General features: G+C 38.6%; 1 protein-coding gene and 1 non-coding gene across 17 annotated transcripts in view; one reads left to right on the forward strand and one right to left on the reverse strand.

The window, feature by feature from the left end:
- Positions 1 to 25,706, reverse strand: part of ENOX2 (ecto-NOX disulfide-thiol exchanger 2) — a 295,795-nt gene that overhangs the window by 228,174 nt on the left and 41,915 nt on the right. The gene's annotated exons all lie outside the window — the stretch shown is intronic.
- TRNAS-GGA (transfer RNA serine (anticodon GGA)) lies at positions 21,659 to 21,740 on the forward strand. The gene has a single exon. It is a non-coding gene; the product is annotated as a tRNA-Ser (tRNA).

Consider the following 25,706-nt stretch of genomic DNA (forward strand, 5'->3'; position numbering starts at 1 on the left):
AATCTATGTTAAAAAAAATCTGGATTGTCAAGGATGATTTGAAAAAGAAAGCTTTGGAGGCCAGGTACCAAGTCTTCAAAAGACTCTGATCTCATATATATATATATAGTTGCTTCCTGTAAAATTTCTGCAAGCTGTTCTTTAAAATAATTGTGCTGTGTTTTTCTGGGTTCTTATGGGGTTTTAACATCTTGAAACCACAGGGGCAAACAGGAAAATATTAAAATGTGATTACTCAGTAGCCAAATAAAATGTTATAAGAAATTGCCCACTTTTCCCACCTGTCAACTTTTTATACCCAATCTGAAATAGAAAACAAGTTGAAAATATTTCAGTCCAAAGGGTAATTTTATGAAAAAGATAAGCACCTAGGAACACAGGCTTATAATGAAAGTGTCTCCTCTACCATAGAACAACACTAATGTAATTCAATAAAGTTTATAAAACTATCCCTGCCAATCAAAATCTAGAAAAGACAATTTCCTGTTTGTGGAAATAGATGTGATACTGAACAGAACCAAATCAGGCTGCAATTAACTTAGGAAAAACATGACACACTAGATTCAGGTGAGCTAGAAGAATGTTGCTACATTTTAATACATTTGCATACTATAATTTTAATAAAATTAAGATTTCCGAGAGAATTCTTATTCTAGGGCATGGGAGGGGGAGTGGAATGAGTTATATAGAAAAAAAATCTACATAGGAAAAATAGCTACCATTCACTGAGAGTTTAGCAAGTGCAAGGCACTTTTCAAAGTGCTTTATATATTTTCTCATTTAATTGTCATCATAATTTTAAAAGGTAGATGTTATTATGATCTCAGTTTTACAGATGAGGCAACTGAAGCTCAGATTAAGTTAGATGTGTACATTCATGCAAGTAATAAGGGGTAAAATTGTGAATAAAGGGTAAAATTAACACTCAGGTCTGCTCTTAACTGCTAGGCTGTATTACCATTTATAGAATATATAAAAATATATCTATATAATATATACTTACATATATTAATTCTCTCTATATTAGCTAGTCATGAAGCAGCATGACAGAGTAGAAAGAGCACTTGATTAGGAGTCCTGAGACCTGGGTTCTACTCTAAGCTCTGATGCTAATTAATTGTCCTTGCTTCTGATGAGTCATTTAATACCTCTGAACCTCAGTTTCCCCATCTATAAAACAAGAATATCAAACTAAAGGTTCTGTAACATCCCAGTTACCTCTGCCATTCTAATACTCTACTGAAATAAGTTATGTCACATGTATTACCATGAATGTTTTGCCTTTGGGGATAATATACACTAGAAGTAACTGGAGGAATAAATTCTGCTAAAAAGTGTACCTTTGACACAAGTAGATCAGCTAGAAAGAGGGAGATGATTTCGAAAGGAGAAACTTTTTGTGATAGCAATGGAGCTGCCAGCATAGTCTTTGAACTCTCCTTCACCATCAGCCAAGGAGAGGCTTCAGTTAATCTTCACTAAAAATGACAGTCTGCAAGTATTTTGGACCTCTGGGTCGAGGCTAAGTTGGCAAGAACTAAATGAAGAGAAAACCATTTTACAGGGTCACTGCTAAGCCCAGAATCATGGGATCTCTGAAGAAAGTGTTTTTGGGTGACTAAATCAAAGGCCTTGGTTAGGTCAATAAAAATAGTTCTAATAATATATGGCTCATACATTGTTTCTGAAATACGATTGGTGCTTTTAAGTTGAATTGAGAGAAAGGCTAGCTGTGAAACATAACTAGACCATATTTAGAGAATTCCCTTCTCTAGGGGATTTCACACCTAGGAATTTTATAAAAACTTCATGTAATGTTGGCAAGACACATGGATCAGTGCACTCAGACTCTGATTTTTGATCATTTGTACAATGCACAATGCCAAATTATCAGTGTCTCCAGAAAGAATGAATACATTCAAAGACTCAACTGACCTTCAGTGGGGATTCCAGTCAATTTGAGAAGCAACTGGTTGAAAAATCTTATGCTTTTATGTCTGTATTTCTCCAGAGAAGTTCTTGACTAGCTTTTCTCTGCCCCATCGTCTTCCCAGGTCATCTTCTGCTGTCATCTTTGCCATAAGAAATAGTGATAAGTCATGCTCCTAGGTGCCTTTCCAATTCTCTCAAGACAAAGGAGGTCAATGATAGTGTCACCTCACTCCTACCACTGACAGTGATGGAATTCCTAGAGGCCATTTTCCCCTGAAATACTTTATTTTAGAAAGGTAGCCAAAGAAAGGCTGAGGGAGAAGAAATGGTTAGCTATTTAGCTATATCTGTGAGTTATTTTCCTCATGGTATGGTACATTTGTATTTTTCAATTAAATAAAACCCTTTGTGTTCTGGGTGAGAATGCTATATGAAACACAGATGGCTTTTGTAATTGGCCAATATTAGAAATACAAAGGTGTCTGAATGAATACATAAGTGACATTATCACAAGATTGGAAAGGGAAGAACCATATGGCAGATTAATGCAAGAAATTATTAAGATGAAAGAGCAGGAATTTGAAAATGGGTGCTAATTTCATCTGGATTATAAACTGTCGCAATTAGAAAAGAGAACTCTGGAGGCTAATCAGTTTTCATTAATGGATTTCTTTTGACCTTGTCCAATGATTTATAAATTTATTCTTGCAACAGATCCTTGGAATGGCTTCTCTCCATTTGATGGACCAGGGCATCAACTTATATTGATACTTTTCCAGAGCCAATAGCTCATCTACATAGTAACACAAGTGAAGTTGTCTACTTATGAGCTCTGAGTACCCAACTAAGTCCAGAAAAGGCCTAGAAAGGACATGGCAGCTCACTAACCAGTAGATGTGTCAACTTTAGTGATATATATTTAGAGCTGAAATGGGCCTTTGAGTTTACCTTACTCTTAACCTTGCTTTCAGTGAAGAAACCTCATGCACAGCATGCCTGAAAGCAGCACCTTCTGTTGTTCAGTCGCTCAGTCATGTCCGACTCTTTGTGACCCCATGGACTGTAGCCAACCAGGCTCCTCTGTCTGTGGAATTCTCCAGGCAAGAATACTGGAGTGGGTTGCCATTCCCTTTTCCAGGGGATCTTCCCAACTCAGGGATCAAACCCGGGTCTCCTACATTGCAGGCAGATTCCTTACCATCTGAGCCACCAGGGAAGCCCACCCAGACCCTGCTTAAATACTTTCAAGGCTGAGAAATTTCCTGCTTCACCAGAACACCCATCCCTCTGTCAGACAGTTTGAGTAGAAAGGTCTCCCTCTTATGCTAGGCTAAAATCTGCTTCCTAGGACAATCCGAGTTCATACTCAGGTTCCCTCATTTATGTGATGCTGAGTACATTACTTAATCTGTACCTCAGTTTCCTTATGTGTAAAATGGAAGTAATAACAGTACCTATATTTTAGGATTATTGTAGGGATTAAATATGTTAATATAAATCAAGTGCTTAGCACAGTTCCTGGCACAACATAAGTGTTCAGTAAATGTCAGCTATTGTTTTTATTGCTAATACTACTGCTACTTTTATAACAACTATTACTATCATGACAATGTCAATCCTAATCTTCTTTCTATCAGCTCTTCAAATATTTGAAAACTCTCATCTAAAGCATGAGCATTAGCTCTGTTCATCCTATCTCTACTCCTTACTAACTCTGTAACAGGTAAGTTATCTGATACCTTCAAACCACATATCTCCAAGAAAGAGAATACCTTCTGCATAGGGTGGTATGAGGATGAAAGGAAATAACATATGCAGTGTCTGGCACACAGTAACTACTTAAATATATGTCAGTTCCTTTCCCCCTCTCCATGTCTAAGTTTCACCTTCCCAAGCACTAAAAGCACCAATTTCTAACCTTTCTTTATGACTGGGCTTTCCAGTCCCTGACCATCTCTGTTGTATTCTAGCTTGTCAAGTGTCTGCCTCAAGATATAGTGCCTGGAACAGAAAGCATTATTACAGATCTGTGATCCAAGTATGCCATGTAGAATAGAGTGAAACTTCAGTCTTAAGATTCTTTAATCTTGGGAACATACAGTTCAGCTAAAGGCATATGTGGGCAAGGCAGGGGATAGGTGTACTCTCCTTTCACCATGATTCCTTTTGCTCATTGATTTCCTTTTTCCTGGCCCACAGGCTAATGAGTGATCGATTCCATCAAAACTTCAAGTTACTTATTGAATCAGACCAGTTGTACTGGCCAGTTCCAGTAGCTCTTTCCTAGGAGTCTGCTTTCTTAGCAGGTTGCAATGCATACATAATGCAGCGAATCTAATTCCCGCCACATATATTGAGGGGGCATTACTGCTAAATTCTCTCTTCCAATCCATTTTATGTGGTTGCTTTCCAAAGAAACTTATTGAATTAAAAAGATAACAATTTTAATCATGTTGGTTAGTACTGATTAAGCACCTCCAGGCATGTAGAGAGATAGAGTGCATGCTTTGAAAGTGTAAGGCCAAAAAAAAAATTTTTTAAAAAGAATGTATAAGGCCAGAGTTCAGTTTCCGCCTCTCAAATTTTCTAGAGGCAATATAGAATACTGAGATGATCACCGAGAATCATGGAACTTGGAACCCTAGCTATGCCACTAAACCTGTATGATCCTGGACAAGTCATTTACCCTATTAATACTTGGAGCATAGCTCCATCATCTTAACAATGAGGGGGTGGATCAGATAAATTTTAATATGTCTTTCAGATCCAATTGTTCTATTGTTCTATTTTGTGGGCCTAATGACTAATTAAAGAATTATGCTTTTCCACACCATCTTTATTTTTTCAATCAGTTATTCCTGAGGAATAGTCCAAACTAAATGGGATTTTGAAACAATTTTTGTAATTTTAATAGAGAACTGAAACAGTTGAACAGTTCTTCTCCCAATCTCTTGTTTACATAATTTTAAATCAGTTAATTAAATTGTGCTTTACAAGATTATCATTATATATTGAAGCTGAAAGGAAGAGTTCAACTTCTACAGTTAAGATACAACAGAGAGAGAGAGCTACATAGAAGAAGACCATTTATAATGTATTAACCATAGGAAATGCCTTGGAACTTGATTTTGAGTAAACATTATATTCCTCACAGCTCAGCTCAGTAATATGCTCTGAGAACATCTGAGAACATATATCATCCATAACCTTGAGTCAGCAATTACACAGTAAGCATATGTTTTAAGTTTTTGGTATTAATTTAAATCTTAAGGTAGTAGTTATAAGTACTGTAAAGCAATGCCTTTTTGCCCTTAGTGCTTATAAAAGTATTAGTTTATAAGAGATTTCCAATATACAGGCTTATCTTTTGGATAGGCTATACTCTTTTTTATAGTCCTGTAATAAGCCAGTTATTGAAACTCTTACTCGTACGAAATCTATAGTCTTAAGAATCAACATTGCTGATGATATTTATTAATATTAATTTTTTAAATGTACCATACATAACACACTGACAAAACTTGTGTCTTTGTGGCTTTTCACTCAAAAAACACCAAATTGAGTCACGGGTTATGAATTCTGGTATTTGGACCCCGACAGTAGCATCACAGGACTGTTACAGAGAAAAACATGGTCTTCTCCCTCTGTGAGCATGCTCCTGAACATTAAGAATGTTTAGTAAATAAAACACACACACACACACACACACACACACACACTGGTTCTACTATAGGAGTTCCTATAGTATTTTGTGGTATATATTCTATTTGTTATCATCTATTTCTTTATCAGGCTAAAAAGACAGTGCATCTGAAAACAAGAAAACTATGAAGAACCTCTCTTTTCTACATTTTGACTCTTCAGTTAGATTCACACAGTGGCTGAAAGATGAACCCAAAATAGTGGGGGAGGGGAAGGCTTGGCTCACCACAGCATCATTTATGCTGATATTTCAAAAGGTCAGAAGAATTTAGGTCGGGGCTAACTTCCCATCGTTAATTCACTCCAAAATGACAGTTGCTTCTATGATGACGAGGTTTCCCAATAATCTTCTCTGTGGCCAGAGGGGAAGAAAGAGCAGAGTTTCCAAAGGCCCATGTCATTACCCTGCTTTCCCCAGGTGGGATCTTTGCTGTTATCCCTGAACTGTGACTGAAAGGCCACTACACAGCAGATGGTAAGAAAAGAAGACCAAAGTTTAAATTAACAACCATCACCACCAACATTAAGCCTCCCTTTGAAACAACAGGAACTGTGAAATCTGAGTCTACGTTTCTGTTTAAGGTCAACAAAGCAAGGCCTTCTTAGGGGAGAGAGGGTTTACTGCCTTTCTTAGCATAAATACACCAAGCAAGAATACATCAAGCAGAAGATAATAATGCATCCCTAATTCAGTAATTGTCATAGGATTCTTTCCTTCTCCTCAATTAAACAGTTAACAGGGAGCTGGGATTCACACAAAGAAATTCGCTCCTCCTCCCCTCTTTCCCAGTTTGATTTATGCATAGCCCCTGGAGACGCAAATTAATGTCTTCATAGACCAAAAGCCCCAGCTGTTTTGGAAAACCTATGACAAAGCTTAACTAAGGTTCACACATGCAAACATAAAGCCTTCATAATTACTAAGCTGGGTATTACAAAGCTGGCTCTTCAATCAAGGGTCTAAAGCCAGCCTTATTGCCTCTCTCATTCCCAGCCTGTCTGGCCTGAATGCACCTATAGTGCTAATTTAGTACTGCCTGAGGCATTGTGGATTCTGGGTAGATAGACACCTTAAGCAAAGCTGAGGAAGAGATATAGAACTGCAGGGATTTAAAACCACAATTCATCATTTATTAATATCGAAAGAAGCATTGGAAACCTGTGAAACTCTACTCTTACCAGATGTGAATTCCTTGGTTTATTTGTTCTTTTTTTTAATGGTAAGAAATCAGAAAATGACACAAAAATTCTAAAAGATACTCAATACCCTCAATTTGGTTATAAATGAACAAAAGACAAGCCTCCCCCTAGCCCCAAGTCTGCCCCTTTGGAAACATGTGGCCTGCACTTGCTGTTCCCACTTGCTCTTCTCTCATGCACTCCTTAATCACTGCATTCTGGATTCTGTCCACAGCATTTTACTGAAGCAGCCCTTGCAAAGGTCACTGACACTCATTGTTGCTAAAGCCAGTGATCACTTTTCAGTCCTTATCTTACTCTCTCCCTGCAGCACTTAACTCTGCTGACCACTTTGGCTTCATGAAATTCTTTCCTTGCCTTCTATGACACCCATTAACTCTCTGGTTTCTTTTTCCCAGTTTCCTCCATGAACTTCTCTTTCACTACTCATTTCTTAAATGCCAGTGAAGTGAAGTTGCTCAGTCATGTCCGACTCTTTGCGACCTCATGGACAGTAGCCTGCCAGGCTCCTCCATCCATGGAATTTTCCAGGCAAGGATACTGGAGTGGGTTGCCATTTCCTTCTCCAGGGGATCTTCCTGACCCAGGGATCGAACCTGGGTCTCCTGCACTTCAGGCAGACTCTACCATATGAGCCACTTGGGAAGGCCGAAATGCCAGTGTTTCATCCTTACACCTCTTTTCTTCTTATTCCACCGCCAGAGGTTCTTCATCCAGACATCATAACAGTTTGCAGATATGCATCAAGATGTCTATGAACCTCTTAAAATTGCAGGCAGAATTGTATATGGGGAAAGGGCCCATACCTGTCGGATACATAAAGGAGTCTAAGACCAAATAAGGTCTAAGGGCAACTGATCCTCAGACTGGCTCTGGGTGATCCCATGACTTCAAATCATATTTCTATTTATGCTGATAGCTCTGATATATTTATCTTAAGCCCAGATTGTTCTCAGTATGGGCATCCAATGGATAACTCAAACTTAACACATTATCTTTACTCAACAATCCTGCCCTTTCCACCTTGTCCTCCATGTCAGGAAATGGCACACAACCCACCTAGCTATTCAGTCCAGAACCCTGGGAGTTATCCATATTCGTCCCTTTCCCTTGTTTTCTACATCTGGTAACCAAGTCCGATGGACTCTATGTCCTAGCTAAAATATGAACCTTTCTCTTCATCCCAATCATTATTACCTCAGTCCAAGTGGATTACTGCAATAGCCTCCTCACATGGCTTTCTATCTCCAGTTAACTCTCCAGTTGTCAATAGAGAGATCCTTCTAACAGGCAAATATGATCACATCACTGACTTTAAAACTTTTTAGTGACTTCTACATTGTTCTTAAACTGCAGAACTTCAAATTCTCTGACATGGCAAATGAGGTCCTTTATGACCTGGCTCCTTCTTATCTCCACAGTCTCATTCATACTGTACAGTTACCTTAATTAACCCCCTTAACAATCCCTCCCCAACCCTTAACTACACTGTATTCTCTAATCATACTGAACTATTTCCAGTTCTTGCCTCAGGGACTGCATATGCTTTAACATCACCCTGGAACACTCTGTCTCACCTTGGCCTGGAAAGTCTCTGCCAGGAAGCTATCCCTTGTCACCTAAAGCAGGGTTAGGGGGCACCTCTTATATGCTCTGTTAGCATCCTCTGGGTACTATGGAAACATTCTGTACTGTGATTGCCTATTTCTTCACTTTTCTATTTCTCACTAGAGTTTGGTGAATAAACTTATAAGCCCCTTGAGGTCAGGGACCATATGGGGTCCTTAACACCTAGCACAATGTCGGGCATATCATCAGTTCAGTTCAGTTCAGTTGCTCAGTCATGTCCAACTCTTTGTGATCCCATGAATCGCAGCATGCCAGGCCTCCCTGTCCATCACCAACTCCCGTAGCCCACTCAGACTCACGTCCATCGAGTCAGTGATGCCATTCAGCCATCTCATCCTCTGTCGTCCCCTTCTCCTCCTGCCACCAATCCCTCCCAGCATCAGGGTCTTTTCCAATGAGTCAACTCTTCGCATGAGGTGGCCAAAGTATTGGAGTTTCAGCTTTAGCATCATTCCTTCCAAAGAAATCCCAGGGCTGATCTCCTTCAGAATGGACTGGTTGGATCTCCTTGCAGTCCAAGGGACTCTCAAGAGTCTTCTCCAACACCACAGTTCAAAAGCATCAATTCTTCGGTGTTCAGCTTTCTTTACAGTCCAACTCTCACATCCATACATGACCACAGGAAAACCATAGCTTTGACTAGACGGACCTTTGTTGGCATATCATAGTTGGTCAATAAATATACATTGATTAACTGAATGAATTAATGGACAGATGACAAATCCAGGACTTTGATGTTTACCCTTAATCCTCACAATTTTTGCCTTCAGCTTGGTATAGGAAACAAAACAGTGGACTTCAGAGAAGTCAACTGATTTAGTCATTAACTCCCTGGGTCTTACTCTCCTCATGTACATAACTAAGGAAACATTCTCTATGTTCCCTTACAACCTGGAAACTATTTTGTTGCTTCCTTAACACGCTTGATTTTTAAGCCACAAACCCCACTTCAGGCTCTCCATCTCCTTCCTTACATGCCCCACCTCCATCCAAATCGCACTGGGATGATTTGGTTTGACATAAGTCCAATGTGTTTGTGTGTGTGCACATGCATGTGTGTGTGAGAGGGAAAAGAGGAAGAGAGAAACTGAGGGAGTGAGGGGGAGGAGGAGAGGGAAAGGAGAGATATTGAGGCAATTCCCGGACATCCTTCCTTTCCCATTGCTATCCTTTGTAAGGAATGCTAGTTGGTCTCGGAGGTGTAATTTTAAGATGTTCACAATGTTAAATTTCTAAATGGTAATTAAGTTTTTAAAATTGTTTAAGAATACTCAGAACAGAGGGGGAAAAGGTAAGGAAAAAGTTAGGGCCAAGTAGATATACGTTATCTTAAAAAGGCTAAATCTCAGTACCTTAACCCAGCTTGGTGGAATAAGGCTTAACAAAGTTGAAAAGGGGGACATCTACTTTGAAATGAGATACAACCTGAACTTCTTTGGTCAAGAGAAACAGAAGAACTATAGTTAAAAAAGCATTTGAAGTTACTGCAAAGCTATGGAAATATGTAACAAAAATAATCAGCACTGAGAATACAATAATGCAAGGACCAATCTTCTACTGGTCCCTGGGGCAGGACCCAGATGGCCTAAAAGACCAATTCCCATCTCTTAATTCCTCTGATGGATAAGGAAGGATATGCTTCCATTTAGTTCTCACAAACAATGACCCCTTTTCTCTTCTGTGGACAAAGTTGATGTACTACCACTTTTGCTTCCAGATATTAAGCTCATATTTAATGATATGTGTGCTTGGTAATGTATGCATCCAAAAACTTTCACTGACAAAAACGGTCCTGCACTCATCTATTTGTCTTTCAGCTGCTGCACACAAATGCAGCAGAGAAGTGGGGAATTTAAATGCATGGCAGGCGGCTGATGTATTTTTCCATAACTAGTCTACATATCATGGCAAGGGGAGAAGCAAAGAAAACCTCAGATGCATTCTTCCCCATAAAGAGGCAAATGAAGCCAAGGGGCAGAGTAGTAAGGAGGAAAATGAAAGGGTAAAATGAGATTACTAGTGCATATCCTTTTAAAAGCAAATCAAGAGAACCATTCTCCTTGCCAATATCGGAGATGGGTTAAAGTCTTTCAGTGCAAAGAACAAAGAAGAGTGTCCACTTTCTCTTCTGAACAAAAGCAACCACAATTTCAATGCTGTTAAATAGATGCCATTTCACTTCAGAAGTGGTTACACCACAGTAGTGGATAGAGTTAGTATGGCATGTAAATGATTAAGAGACAAAATGAAAATATTTAGAATAAATAGCAGAAATACCATACAGAAAAAAAAAAGAGAAAACTCTAGCAATGCACAATGTGCCTGCTGATTTTGGATGCCATGGAACGTGGATAAATACATAAATACACATGTTTATACAGTTCCTATGTATATTCTCACTGTATCACATATATAAACAAATATATATTTTATATATTAATATATGATAGCCAAGTAGAGATCAGGGGGCAGGAAGGTGCACCTGAGCCACTGGGCTAATGAAGAAGTTAGAAACCACAGGAAATCATGTTGAGAAATCAGGGTCTAGCAAAGGGGTCATTCCTTGAAAAATTTTATGTGGGGATCCAGAGTACTGGTGTGGCCTATTTGAAGAAAATCTATATCCAATCTATAAATTGGAGAAATTAAGAATGTTTATTTGCATTACAGAAGCATTCCATATAGCACTATTTTATTATTTATTTTTATTGGAGTATAATTGCTTTACAATGTTGTGTTGGTTTCTGCTGTACAACAACATGAATCAGCTACATATATACATATCCCCTCCCTCTTGAGCCTCCCTCCCACTCCTCTGTCTCACCCCTCTAGGTCATCACAGCACCAAGCTGAGTTCCCTGTGATATAGCAATATTTTAAAATGCCAAGCTAACACTGAACATTTTTTTTTTACAAATATGGAATTTATATATTCAGTTTCTTACAAACACATTAAAAAAAAATAAAGTGATGTATTCCTGTACCAAGCTTCAAGTGGACTTGCTTTTGATTTTTCTTTTGTAAAGTTGACTATTGTCATACTGATTCTCCTTAAAGCTTAGAGTGCCTGTACCAAAGGGGACAAGCAGAGGAAGGAAATCCAGATTTCAAAACCCGGGGCCTGAGACTATGTCCAGCTAGTCACTGTCCCCATTGAGGAAGTAGAGTTTCACGAAAAAGTGAGAAGACATTCCTGAAACATTTTAAAGGCCTGAGGCCAAATTCAGGAGAATGTAATAAATAGGAGGAAAGGTGGTCCCTAAAAATCTCCTAAAAAGGGTGAATTGATTGTGTTTTCACATAAGTTAAAGATGAATCTGTGTGGAGCGTTCACAGTGAGGTAAGCGCTGAGGTCTAGTTTAATGGAAGATAGTGTTTTTTACACTATATCTAATTATTGGTCTGACATACTTAAGATCTATGAATAAATACATATAAACAGGATTCTTTTGAGGAACCCCCAAGTCTTTTATTCATTGTCTATGGATATTAAAATACAAGCATAATTTCTGGTTGTGTGTGCAGCTGGTGGCTTCTTCCAGAATACAGTGTTTTTAGAACTGTCTCAAGTTTAAAGATATATTCTTCTATTGCATAGAGTGCTTACTCATTCCATTTATGATAAATGTCTTACTGAGTCCAATTATAAAAACAGTCAAGTTGATACATTAGCAGAGTGGTATCTATTAGGTGACCTCTAAGACAAAAAGGCCAGAAGACAAAGCATCTATGGAAAAATCATGACTAAAACCCAGACAGCTGCCTATTCTTTTCTCTAACCCAGACACACATCTTAAAGAATAATTGATTTACATAGTATAAAAACATGAATTAGTAGTAGAACACATTTAAATTAACTATTATAAAACTAAAACCTTAACTCCTAAAGATGAAGGGTCATAGATAATAAATGTTTGCTGACTAATTATGATAAATGCAAACTATAGTCTTACATTATATAATGTTCAGGATTTTATTGTGTTGAAGATAAAAGTCACTCTAAGTAAACTTCAGGTGCACCATGATTCTAGGGTAGAAAATCTGTTTTCAGTCTGATAAACTATGCAAGTTTCTAACTAAGTCATAGTCTCATGCATTCAAATCATCTAATAACCTCAGTTACAAATATTTTCTAAAAATATCTTGGCTATTCTCTATCTGGAAATGATGAAACTGATCTAGATTTCTCCGAACCTCTAGGCTATAAAACTGATAACTTCACAGTAATGATAATTAAGTATAGATAGAAGATCTTATGAATATAAAAGTCATAGTTCTATTTATCAATGTCTTCAACTAAAAATGAAAACCTGAAAATATTGAATTATAAACTCTCAATACATAAGATAAACATCTATACCACTAGAGACGCACTGCTCTATGAAAATCCATCCACTTAAAAATGATCGGCAAGGATAGGATATACTTGTCACTCACTATAACAAAGTCATTCATAAGGCAAAAAAAGTGGGAGGCAAAAGAAAACTGTGAGAATAGCCTTAAATTAAATATTTCAAACCTAGCATGAACTTTTAAAGTTGGGGTTCCTATTTTTTTTTACCAAATGGAGACTGAAGTTCTAACCTTGAATTCTAAACTCTTGTTATAATGCTTTTTTCTCTATTACTAGGGTGCTAATAAGAAAGAGGTAACAGCATCCAAAAGCAAGAATAAACCGGGAAAACAAACAACACCCAATTCTGTCTAGCCACAAAGCCAATCCACTCCATCCCACTGCACTGGCAATAGCAGCAGAGGCTGGTGGCAGGAGACCCTCCACAAAGCTCTCTTAAAATCGGTCAGAGAGGAAACATTCTGATCAAACTGAACCTAAAGGATCTGTCAGCAAGATGTGAAAAACAGCAATCCTAAGTCATCTCCCCTTGAGGAGAGCTCAAAATCCTTGTCAGTAATATTTCTGATTTTGGGGAGAAGACATCCAGCTGAAAAAGAGAGCAAGCAGGCAACAGGGGAAGCAAAGGTGGGGGAAGCAATGAAACCCACGGAACTAGGGAAGCTGGCGCAGCAAGTACTAGCACAGAACGTGCAGGTGTACAGATCCAGTGAGAAGGCAAATGCTGGGGCAACAGTGCTTACAATTTGAAACAAACAAAAGCCCTAACTAAACTCTCAAAAGCATTTTTAGTACAAGTCGTGTTTTGTGGTCATTTTTTCTTTCTTTTTCCAAGAAAAGACCCCAATGCTGGGAAAGACTGAAGGCAAAAGGAGACGAGAGCAGCAGAGGATTAGATGGTTAGATAGCATCGCTGACTCAACGGACATGAATTTGAGCAAACTCCAGGAGATAGTGAAGGACAGGGGAGCCTGGCGTGCTGCAGTGCATGGGGTCACAAAGAGTTGGACACAACTTAGCGACTAAACAACAACTTTATTTTCTGAAACTTGACAACAGACAACTGTTAAGTGTTTCATAATTAAACATGTATGCATTTAAGAGGTAGCTATGGTTAGAACTTCCTATGTATGTCCCAATTCCCATATCCAGTTCATCCCAAGGACTGCAGACAGAGAATATGAGCAACAAAGCTGTTTGAAGGGATGGGAGAGGGAAGACTATGAGAACAGATGAAAAGGATTAGAGTGCATTAATCTGGAAAGATGAAACAATCAATCATGAAGAATTACCACCAGTACAACGACCACCGCTAAGCACTTACTGTATGACGGTCACCTTGCTAAGGGCACAGATATGTCCAAGGAGAGAGGAAGGGCTATCAAAGCAGATGTGAACATTCCTTCTTTCAGTTACGATGTCTATGTGTCAAGCAGTGTGTTGGTCAAGCAACAGTTGTGAACTAGTAAAAACAGAATGTCACAGAGAGAATCTCAGATTTGAAATCCAAATATTCAGGTTTAAGCTCTAAGAGTATTAATAATTATATGTATGACTGTGAGAAAATTACCTAAGCTTCATGTGTGTGTGTGTGTGTGTGTGCGCGCACACACTTGGTTGCTCAGTCCTGTCTGACGCTTTGTGACCCCATGAACTTTAGCCCACCAGGCATCTCTGTCTATGGAATTCTCCAGGCAAGAATACTGGAGCAGGCTGCGATTTTCTTGTACAGGGGTTCTTCCAAACCCAGGGATCGAACCCAGGTCTCCTGCACTGCAGGCAAACTCTTTACCATCTGAGCACCCGGGAAGCCCACCTAACCTTCTTCATTCAGTTCACTTCAGTGGCTCAGTTGTGTCCAACTCTTTGCGACCCCATGAACCGCAGCAGGCCAGGCCTCCCTGTCCATCACCAACTCCCGCAGTTTACCCAGACTCATGTCCATTGACTCAGTGATGCCATCCAAACATCTCATCCTCTGTCGTCCCCTTCTCCTCCTGCCTTCAATCTTTCCCAACATCAGGGTCTTTTCAAATGAGTCAGTATTTGCATCAGGTAGCCAAAATATTGCAGTTTCACCTTCAACCTCAGTCCTTCCAATGAACACCCAGGAATGATCTCCTTGAGGATGGACTGGTTGCATCTCCTTGCAGGCCAGGGACACTCAAGAGTCTTCTCAAACACCACAGTTCAAAAGCATCAATTCTTCTGAGCTCAGCTTTCTTTATACTCCAACTCTCACATCCATACATGACTACTGGAAAAACCAAAGCCTTGACTAGATGGACCTTTGTTGACAAAGTAATGTCTCTGCTTTTCAATACACTGTCTAGGTTGGTCGTAACTTTCCTTCCAAGGAGTAAGTGTCTTTTAATTTCATGGCTGCAATCACTATCTGAAGTGATTTTGGAGCCCCCCAAAATAGTCTGACAGTGTTTCCACTGTTTCCCCATCTATTTCCCATGAAGTGATGCCAAAACTAAGACCTGATGCCATGATCTTAGTTTTCTTAATGTTGAGCTTTAAGCCAACTTTTTCATTCTCCTCTTTCACTTTCATCAAGAGGCTCTTTAGTTCTTCTTTGCTTTCTGCCATAAGGGTGGAGTCATCTGCATATCTGAGGTTATTGGTATTTCTCCTGGCAATCTTGATTCCAGCTTGTGCTTCATCCAGCCCAGCATTTCTCATGATGTGCTCTGCATATAAGTTAAATACGCAGGGTGATAATATACAGCCTTGACGTACTCCTTTTCCTATTTGGAACCAGTCTGTTGTTCCATGTCATGTTCTAACTGTTGCTTCCTGACCTGCCTACAGGTTTCTCAAGAGGCAGGTCAGGTGGTCTGGTATTCCCATCTCTTGAAGAAATTTCCACAGTTTATTGTGATCCACACAGTCAAAGGCTTTGGCATAGCCAATAAGGCAGAAATAGATATATTTCTGGAAAACCCTTGCTATTTAGATGATCCAGTAGATGTTGGCAATTTGATCTCTGGTTCCTCTGCCTTTTCTGAAACCAGATTGACCATCTGGATGTTCACGGTTCATGTATTGCTGAAGCCTGGCTTGGAGAATTTTGAGCATTACTTTCCTAGCATGTGAGATGAGTGCAATTGTGTGGTAGTTTGAGCATTCTTTGGCATTGCCTTTCTTAGGGATTGGAATGAAAACTGACCTTTTCCAGTCCTGTGGCCACGGCTGAGTTTTCCATATTTGTTGGCGTATTGAGTGCAGCCCTTTCACAGCATCATCTTTCAGGATTTAAAATAGCTCAACTGGAATTCCATCACCTCCACTAGCTTTCTTCATAGTGATGCTTTCTAAGGCCCACTTGACTTCACATTCCAGGATGTCTGGCTCTAGGTCAGTGATCACACTATCGTGATTATCTGGGTCATGAAGATCTTTTTTGTATAGTTCTTCTGTGTATTCTTGCCACCTCTTCTTAATATCTTCTGCTTCTGTTATATCCATACGGTTTCTCTCCTTTATTGAGCCCATCTTTGCATGAAATGATCCCTTGGTATTTCTAATTTTCTTGAAGAGATCTCTAGTCTTTCCTATTCTATTGTTTTCCTCTATTTCTTTGCATTGATCACTGAAGAAGGCTTTCTTATCTCTCCTTGCTATTCTTTGGAACTCTGCATTCAAATGGGTGTATCTTTCCTTTTCTCCTTTGCTTTTGGCTTCTCTTCTTTTCCCAGCTATTTGTAAGGCCTCCTCAAACAACCATTTTGCTTTTTTGCATTTCTTTTTCTCAGGGATGGTCTTGATCCTTGTCTCCTGTACAATGTCATGAACCTCCGTCCATCGTTCTTCAGGCACTCTGTCTATCAGATCTAGTCCCTTACATCTATTTCTCACTTCCACTGTATAATTGTAAGGGATTTGATTTAGGTCATACCTGAATGGTCTACTGGTTTTCCCCACTTTCTTCAATTTAAGTCGGAATTTGGCAATAAGGAGTTCATGATCTGAGCCACAGTCGGGTCCCAGTCTTGTTTTTGCTGACTGTATAGAGCTTCTCCATCTTTGGCTGCAAACAATATAATCAATCTGATTTCAGTGTTGACCATCTGGTGATGTCCATGTGTAGAGTCTTCTCTTGTGTTGTTGCAAGAGGGTGTCTGCTATGACCACTGTGTTCTCTTGGCAAAACTCTATTAGTCTTTACCCTGCTTCATTCTGTAATCCAAGGCCAAATTTGCCTCTTACTCCAGATATTTCTTGACTTCCTACTTTTGCATTCCAGTCCCCTATAATGAAAATGACATCTTTTGGGTGTTAGTTCTAAAAGGTCTTGTACTTCTTCATAAACCGTTCAACTTCAGCTTCTTCAGTGTTACTGGTGAGGGCACAGACTTGGATTACCATGATATTCAATGGTTTGCCTTGGAAATGAACAGAGATAATTCTGTCATTTTTGAGATTGTATCCAAGAACTGCATTTTGGACTCTTTTGTTGACTATGATGGCTACTCCATTTCTTCTAAGGGGTTCCTGCCCACAGTAGTATATATAATGATCATATGAGTTAAATTCACCCATTCCAGTCCAGGCCTATCTAAAAGATCTGTAAGAGGTGTTGGACCAATTAGTAGTTTAGAGGGTTTTTTTTTAAGCAGCCATATCTTTGTTCATATAAAATCTTACAGAAATGTTTTCCATGTAAAAGGGTTGAAAGTACAAATCTTATGCTTGATGTACACTGAAGGTCGTAACAGTACCACCATCCCTCTGCTGGGCTGTCCCCATTCCCTGGAAGCAACCCTAAAGGTATCTATACAACTACCCTCTGGAGATCTATGGATAGATTATCTTTACGGCCCCTTCTAAATCTAACATCCTATGACTAGCTCTGAAATGTTCGTCACCTACATCTTCAAAAATTTTTGTTAAATCTAGTCCATCAAGTATTTGTCAAATGTCTAGCATCATAGAAAACACAAGATAGAATTTCCGCCTTGGAGGAGCTCACCAACTTTTTGGGAAACAAAATAAATACAGTGGGGATGCACTTCAGAGGAAAGAGGGTTTCAAGGAGTAGGCCACCATCAAGGGCCCACGGAGTAGAAGATTCACTTCTCTATCTTTTTCGTGGCCGTATCATCAATGCCTGGTAGAGTAGGTGTTCAATAAATATTGAACAAATGAACTGAACAGATGGGTGGATGGATGCATAAGGCTATTATCTTACTCATGTTGACTGAAATTCAGCCAAAAGATCTGTACAGTTAAAAGTATTTTTCGTATGTGAGAGATTTTTTTCTCATAAGCACAGTTTTACAAGGAAAGCAAATTTTTTCATTATTCATTCCACTATCCACTACCTACAATTAAAGGGTGATATTTTATTAGAATAAAAACAAAACAAAAAAGTACACCCCATTATCTTAGCTCCCCAATTTGAGTCAGCAGACAAAATAAAGGCAAAATTCAGTCCAAGCATGTGAAATGCAATTTTGTGGGAGTAAATCATTAGACCAAATTTTGAATTGCCAGGAGATCATTCTTTCAATGAACTTATTTTTATGGAGGTCATTCACATGCTGTTCTAAGCAAGTCACCAAAGCAGGTTTATCAAGATAGAAATGAGGGCCATCTTGGCTCACACCTCCTCATCACCACTAGTAGTGAGAAAATGGCAGGGAGGTCAAAAAGAAGGCAGCTGCTTTTCTTTTTCCTCCCAAGCTTGAATTCTGTCCCATAAGATACACTTTGTCTTTCTGGACTCAAAGTCAGCCAGCAAGCACTTAAGTAAAATTAAGGCAACTGCACCAATGGCAAAGAATTTGATGGAAAGCTTGCTGGAGACAGCTCATTTGAGTAAAAGCTTTGCCTGTTCAAGGAACAATATAATTTCTGGAGGAAATATTTCTGGGAAGGGCCGGGTGGCTTTGCAATTTTATAGCTCAGGTGATATCAGTTATCCAGGACAAGTGTTATATATGACTAACGTTCTCAAACCTGAATTGTGTTTCCTTAGAATGCGACTATATTTGAAAGGACATTAAGGTGTTAATTTTACACTTTTTTTGTTTTAGCATAGCCATAATATTTTATTATAGTATAATATATACTACTCTTCTGAATATAGATTAGGAATGGACATATTTTTATAAACATTCTGGGAGAGTTTAAAACAGGTTTTTTTTCCATCCATGGCACCTGACACCTGAGTGGCTTAGAGAGACATCAAACTAAGAGATGAAATGAAAAACATCACACTGCTTTGTAATCTTCCTCCAAGGTGCAGTGATATCATAGAGAAGATGCTGTATCCCTTCCTTTGCTGTGACAAGCAAAGAGATCCCAGCCCACGTATGGCTCCATAGGCAGCTGCAACAAAAGTCATAGGGTGAGTAGAAATATGATGAGGTCCTGACTGCTCAGGATGGATGACCTCACTGCTTTCTTCTATGCATTTTAACTACTCACTTGTAAAAACTGGATTCAACTCAAGGTCTTGCACTTCACTGAAAGACCTGCATTTGGAATGAATACAGTTCTTCCACGGACCACATGAGTTCTGATGCACTGCAGCTGGCCGAACTGTCACTCGCTTCCATCTTCTAAGCAAAATGTGGAAATTTCTGGTCAGGAGTCTTCAACCTTGCCATCAGAGGGCTATAAGTGCCATATTTAAAAAGGCTTTGCTCCTATGCTAAAGTATTTTCATAGAACAAGAAATGTGGTTTACATGAGAGAGAGAAAAGAACCCAAAAGAGAAAAAGTAATTTTCTGCCCCTCACACATTTTTATCTAAGTTTGGTCCATGTATGTCTAATCTGGAGGCTACTGTCCTATATAAGTTAGAATTCTTTCGATCAGGTGCCCTGAACTCTCCATTCTCTTCTCCCTCTTTCACCAAATCCCTTGTGACATATTTATTCATTCAATCAGTTAAAATATTTACTTAGAGACTACTATGTGCCAGGGACTTTTCTGAGCATTGGGAATACAACAGTGAATAAAACACGGGCCTTGTCCTAAGAGTCTTTATATTAGAGGGATGGGGACAATGAACAAACACATAATTATAAAAGGTCAAATAGTGATAAGTGGTATGAAGAAAAGAAAGCAGAGTAACTGTACAGAGAATGGTCATGAAAAGCCACTCTGAAGAGGTGACATTTGAGCATGGTTTTCAATGAAGTGAGGATTCATCTTAACTTTTCATTAAAGACAAAAATCTGGGCAGTTGCTAAAATGACTAAGTTCAGAGTTGGAAGTAAGAACAGGTATCAGAGTTGAGAAATATGGGAAATACCATCAGGATATTACAAGAAGTCACCATGGACTTGAAGATTATCTGCTGAAAGTCAACTAAATGATCCAAGGGATGAAAGAAGGCTGAGAGGTACCATGGTTAAAATATATAATTTCAATGATGGTTATGAACATGATGAGTGGGGTGGGTCTGTAGGCTGACACATCGAATTCTAGAAAACACCTTTAAATGGTAAATTAAAATAATAAAAAGTATATCTGAGCTTCTGGTTCTAGCACAAGATAAAGAGATGCACTTCTCCCTAATTTTCCCAATAAGTACAGCTAAAAACCTATTTTCTATAAAACTAACACAAGCACTCTGAAAGGTGGAGAAAAAAAAGGCAGACTGGCTAAGGACTTTGGGATCCAAGGACTAACAAAGTGATGAATTTCCTGGGTGTTCTTCATTTATCTTGGACGAGGTCTTGAGGAAGCCAGCAACCCAGAGAAACCAAAGAGCACAGACAAAACTAGTTTCAAGAAAGCCTGCTCTCTCTAGTCAAAAGACCAAGAAAGGGGCAAACAGCAATTCAGAAAAATTTTAGATAATAAACACTTTATTCCAGCCAAACAATATAGGAAAAACATAGGTCTTACTCTCATTCCGATGAGCAAAGACTAAGTAGGGAACCTAGTGGGTAGGAGAAGGCCAAATGGATCTTCTCTCCCCCAATGTTAGTGGAGGCCACATGGTGAGCAAAAATCAGGTGCCCCTCCCTCTCTATCAGCCAGGGTGGTATCAGCAAAGCCCTAGAAGGGAGCTTCAACTTCTAGGGCCTTACCCTCATTCCCATGAGCAAAGACTCAGTGGGAACCTAGTGGGTAGAAAAAGGCCATATGGATCTTTTATCCCCAGTCAATGTTAGTGGAGGCCACAGGGTGAGCAGAAATCACGTGCCCCTCCCTCTGTCAGTTATCAGCAAAGCCCTAGAAGGGAGCTTCAGTTTCTAAGTCAACAAGCAGTAACAGGGTTCCCCTCTACTTCCCCAGAGTATCACTGGAAGCTTAGTGGAGAACCTGCACTTCTATTTCCACACAGTAGTAATGAAGTGGTTACCACTTCCCCCATCAGCATGATGCCAGAGTAGACCTACCAAAAGAAAAGATGTAAATAAGATCCAGAATCTCATAATATAATATTTACAATGTCAAGAATTTAATTTTAAAAAGTTACTGATATCAAGAAACCAGAAAACCTCAAACTAAAGAACAGATACCAATACCAAGACAATACAAATGTCAGAATTATCTGGAAGTTCACGGTTCACGTATTGCTGAAGCCTGGCCTGGAGAATTGTGAGCATTACTTTGAACATGGAGTAGCTCCTCTCGGCCCGCAGGCTTTTACGAAGTCTTTATTTCTCGCAAATCCTGAAGGCTGATCTGGTTGATATAAAGTCCCTGAGAGCTTCCTTCTTTTGTTGTAATATGTGGATGATTTGCTTCTTTGCTCCCCTTCTTAAGCCTCCTTACAGGAAAATGGCATCCACTTGAGAAAATTTTGACCTGTTACTAGACACTTGTGTGTCAGCTCTACATAGGTCTCACTGCCAAAACCAACCACCAGCAGTAGTCGTGGCCGAGCGGTTAAGGCGGTGGACTGGAAATCCACTGGGGTCTCCCCGCGCAGGTTCGAATCCTGCCGACTACGGCAAGTGAATGTTTTGACACACGTGCTTATTTCTTTTTTGTAGGCGTCTCCGCAGACCATTTAAAGAATTTATGAACAGCATACGACTGGGACCCCAAGGGGGATAGACGAGGAGGACATGACAGAGCTAAGGAGTCGGGCGGTTGTGGTTACAACCTGAGTCCAGGAGGAGCGGGAGACGCGACAAAACACTTCAGACAATCGCCAACAGGAAGGCCGGTAGCGCAGAAACGGACAACGCCGACTTGACAGGTCATCTAATCCAAACTCTTCCTATATCATTTCTTATTCTTTTTTATAAATTTATTTACTTTGGGCTGTGTCAGCTCTTAGTTGTGACATGCAGGATCTTTCATTGTAGCAGGCAGAATTCGCTCCAGTGGTAGCACAGGGGCTCCAGAGAGCATGGGCGCTCTTACTTTCCCCGTGGGCGAGATCTTAGTTTCCCGACCAGGGATCAAACCCTCATCCCCTACATTGGGAGGCAGATCCTTAACCACTGGACCACCAGGCAAGACCTTATTATTTTTCTTTTTGAGAGAAAAGATATCTGTCATTCTAAAGAAGAAATAGCTACTTCATTAATGTATTCCTTTTGAAATACATATACACAGACCTACATTATACATATTTTCTCCTTTCTCAGTTTCAAATAGGAATCTGATTTTGTTAGAATTAATAAAGTACTTTTCTCTTTCCTTTCTCTGTCTCTGTAGACAAAATTAGGTTTATATCTTTTATTTGGAGTTCATGGGATACGGTTTATGAATCTACATGAATACCTATACTGTCTAGATTTAGATAGAACAACACACCTCATGAAATTAATTTAGTGAAAAATTGAATTTAAAGATCCACTGCAAGACACCATTGTTCTGCTTCCTGCTAAATTACCATTTTATCATTAAAATGAATATTTTTATAATTTTTGTTATTAAACTAAAAAAAGAGCAATAGAACTAAAGCAAAGGTAAGAGGAAGAGAGAGAGAATTCTGACATATGAACTATGAGGAAAACTATAATCTCTGCTTTAGAATTCAATTTCTCACTGATTTAGTCTACTTTTCTGCCTTCAAATATGCACTAAAAGTAATATATGGGGGCTACATTTAACTGTATCATATTTCATATTAATTTACATTAACTGAATAATAGCATTGAAACTAAAATGAAGTTACTATGAATGTCACACATTTTCTGCTATATTTCTGGCTGGTTTTGTAATTAAAGAAATCATTTGAAGATAAATTTTATCTCTTCATGTTTTTTTTTTCACTTGGCTTTTCAGTTTCTACTCATACTCTTTCAGTAAATACAACATGTTTTAAAAAACCGGCATTGAAACATGTAAAATATCATGTATGAAACGAGTTGCCAGTCCAGGTTCGATGCACAATACTGGATGCTTGGGGCTAGTGCACTGGGACGACCCAGAGGGATGGGTTCAGGATGGGGAACACATGTATACCTGTGGCAGATTCATTATGATATTTGGCATAACTAATACAATTTTGTAAAGTTTAAAAATTAAATAAATTAAAAAAAACTGTCAGATATATATATGTTTGTGTGTAAAAAATCATATATGAGTTCGTATATATCTGTTTAAGCTTTTAGACATTTAAAAAAATTCTTTATATTTTATACAGAAAGATAAATTTTCATACTTAAAGATACAGGATGTGTTCCTAGTTTTATCACTAAAAAGTTGACTTTAGCTATGTATCTTCTTTCTACAACTTCAGTTGTATTATTTAAAGGAAAACATTTGTCAGCAAATCCATGATAGGAAGCTTCTGAGAAGGTCTCCAATGATCCCTGCCTTCCTGAGTACAATTCTAGGCATTTAGGCAACATTGTTGAATGAAAAATACAATACAAAGACTCTTGTTTTCACTCAACTCAACTTATATATGAAATCTTCTATTTTCTGTAGAATTTGATGTGGCCGATTTCCAGCCTCTTGAAAATCTGTCCCTTCTTGGTTTCTGTAGGCTGGTTATTATTCTGTTCTCCTATTCCTCTTCAATTGTTTCTTCATTCTCCTTCACTGGCTCCGCCTATCATTAAGTCTTAGTTCCTGGGCTCCTGATTTATAGAACGTATTCCTCAGCAAACCCATTCATTTCCTCAAACACAATACTTATCTCTTTAAATGTAGCCTCTCAATTTTATATTCTGCATCCCATTTCCTATTTAGTGACTCCGTATTCATATATATTTCTATTTGGATAATCCCACACCTTCAAGTAATGACCTAATTATCATCAACTACTTAAAATGGGTCTCCTTATGTTCTTATATTCCATCAATGACAGCACTATTCTCTCAGTCATCCAGTCTCACCATTAATCTTCTCTTTCTAATCAGTCAAGTCCTGCTCATTTTGTCTTTTCAGGATCTCTTGCATCCATTCTTGACTTTCCATTACCATGACTAGGTCCTCACCACTTGATGAATGGATTGACTACAATACTATCCTAACTAATTTCTAGTCTTTCTACTCCAATCTCTCCTTTACATGACTTCTAGGCTAATTTTTATGAAATATTGCCTTCATCACATCATCATCCCAAGTCAGGAAACTTTAATAGCTTTCCATTGTCCATAAAACCTAAGCTCCTCATCTTGACATTTTAAGCTCTCCAAATTTGCCTCTAGCCTATTTAGTCAAACTAATTTCCTGCTATTAACCAATGCCAACTATTTATTCCAGTCAGGATGGTCTCCTTAAAGTTCCTAGAGCATATTAAGTTTATCTGGGCCTCTAGGATTTTGCTCATGATAGTCATTAAGCTTAGAAAGAATATTCCCCACTCTTCTGTTGTACAAAATCCTACCTATGCTTAAGTCTCTCTTGGCAACAAGTCCCTTACCACTTATATCCCTACTATTCTTAGTTAGTGCCTACTGTATATGTTACTTGCTCTGCCTCTGAATCATATTTTTCATAGTATATTTTTTCATTGTGTCAGTTTCCCTTATAGGAGTCTAGTCTACTTAACAGTAAGACAAGGGTCATCATTTGTTCCCTCCACCACTTTTATTCAGCAATCCACAACAGCAGATCCGATTTGAAGTTTTAAAAAATACTTAGAATCTCAAAGAGTCTTTGATTTCTGTAGGTTATATTTAATACCAACCATACAAAAAATTGGGTGTCCCAGGTGGTGCTAATGGTAAAGAACCCACCTGCCAATCAGGAGACATCAGAGACACAGGTTCAATCCCTGGGTCAGGAAGATCCCCTAGAGAAGGACATCACAACCCACTCCAGTATTCTTGCTGGAGAATCCCATGGACAGGCGGAGCCTGGTAGGCCACAGTCCACAAGGTTGCAAACAGTCAGATATGACAGAAGCAACTTAGCACATACTAGGAGTTATAACTGTGACATTTTAAAAGTTTTGATTTATTTACTCTTTTACATATAACAACATGAAGTCAAATGTATGTTTACATTAAGTAACATGTTCATGAAAAATATTTATTTTCCAAAACAAAAGAAGAAGTAAGAAGGTTTGACTAATTTGCAAATCTTTTTAATATAAGAGAGTTCATTAGAAGACAGTTGAATTCCTGTGTCTCCTTCTGCATTCAATATGTTGTGATATGTTTTTTGTGATAGGTTCTTTTAAAGTATATGAAGAAAATCTGGCCTAATGTAAGTATGTAACTGAAAAGTGGAAGAGTAGTTGAATAATTGTTTCAGATCATTGTGGATATTCTCCTTTAACTAAACCAAAATTTGACACTGGTAGTTTCTTTAAGACAAATGCAGTGGGGAATCTGAATCCATATTAATGAATTTTTTACACATTGTTATATTAAAATCTACTGGTCAGCCTTGTACCTTATTATTTTTATTTTTATTTTTTTTTCAGTGTTTATTTTTTTAAATTTTATTTTATTTTTAAACTTTACATAATTGTATTAGTTTTGCCAAATATCAAAATGAATCCGCC

This window comes from Bubalus kerabau, chromosome X (assembly GCF_029407905.1).
Source record: "Bubalus kerabau isolate K-KA32 ecotype Philippines breed swamp buffalo chromosome X, PCC_UOA_SB_1v2, whole genome shotgun sequence".
Lineage (NCBI taxonomy): Eukaryota > Metazoa > Chordata > Mammalia > Artiodactyla > Bovidae > Bubalus > Bubalus kerabau.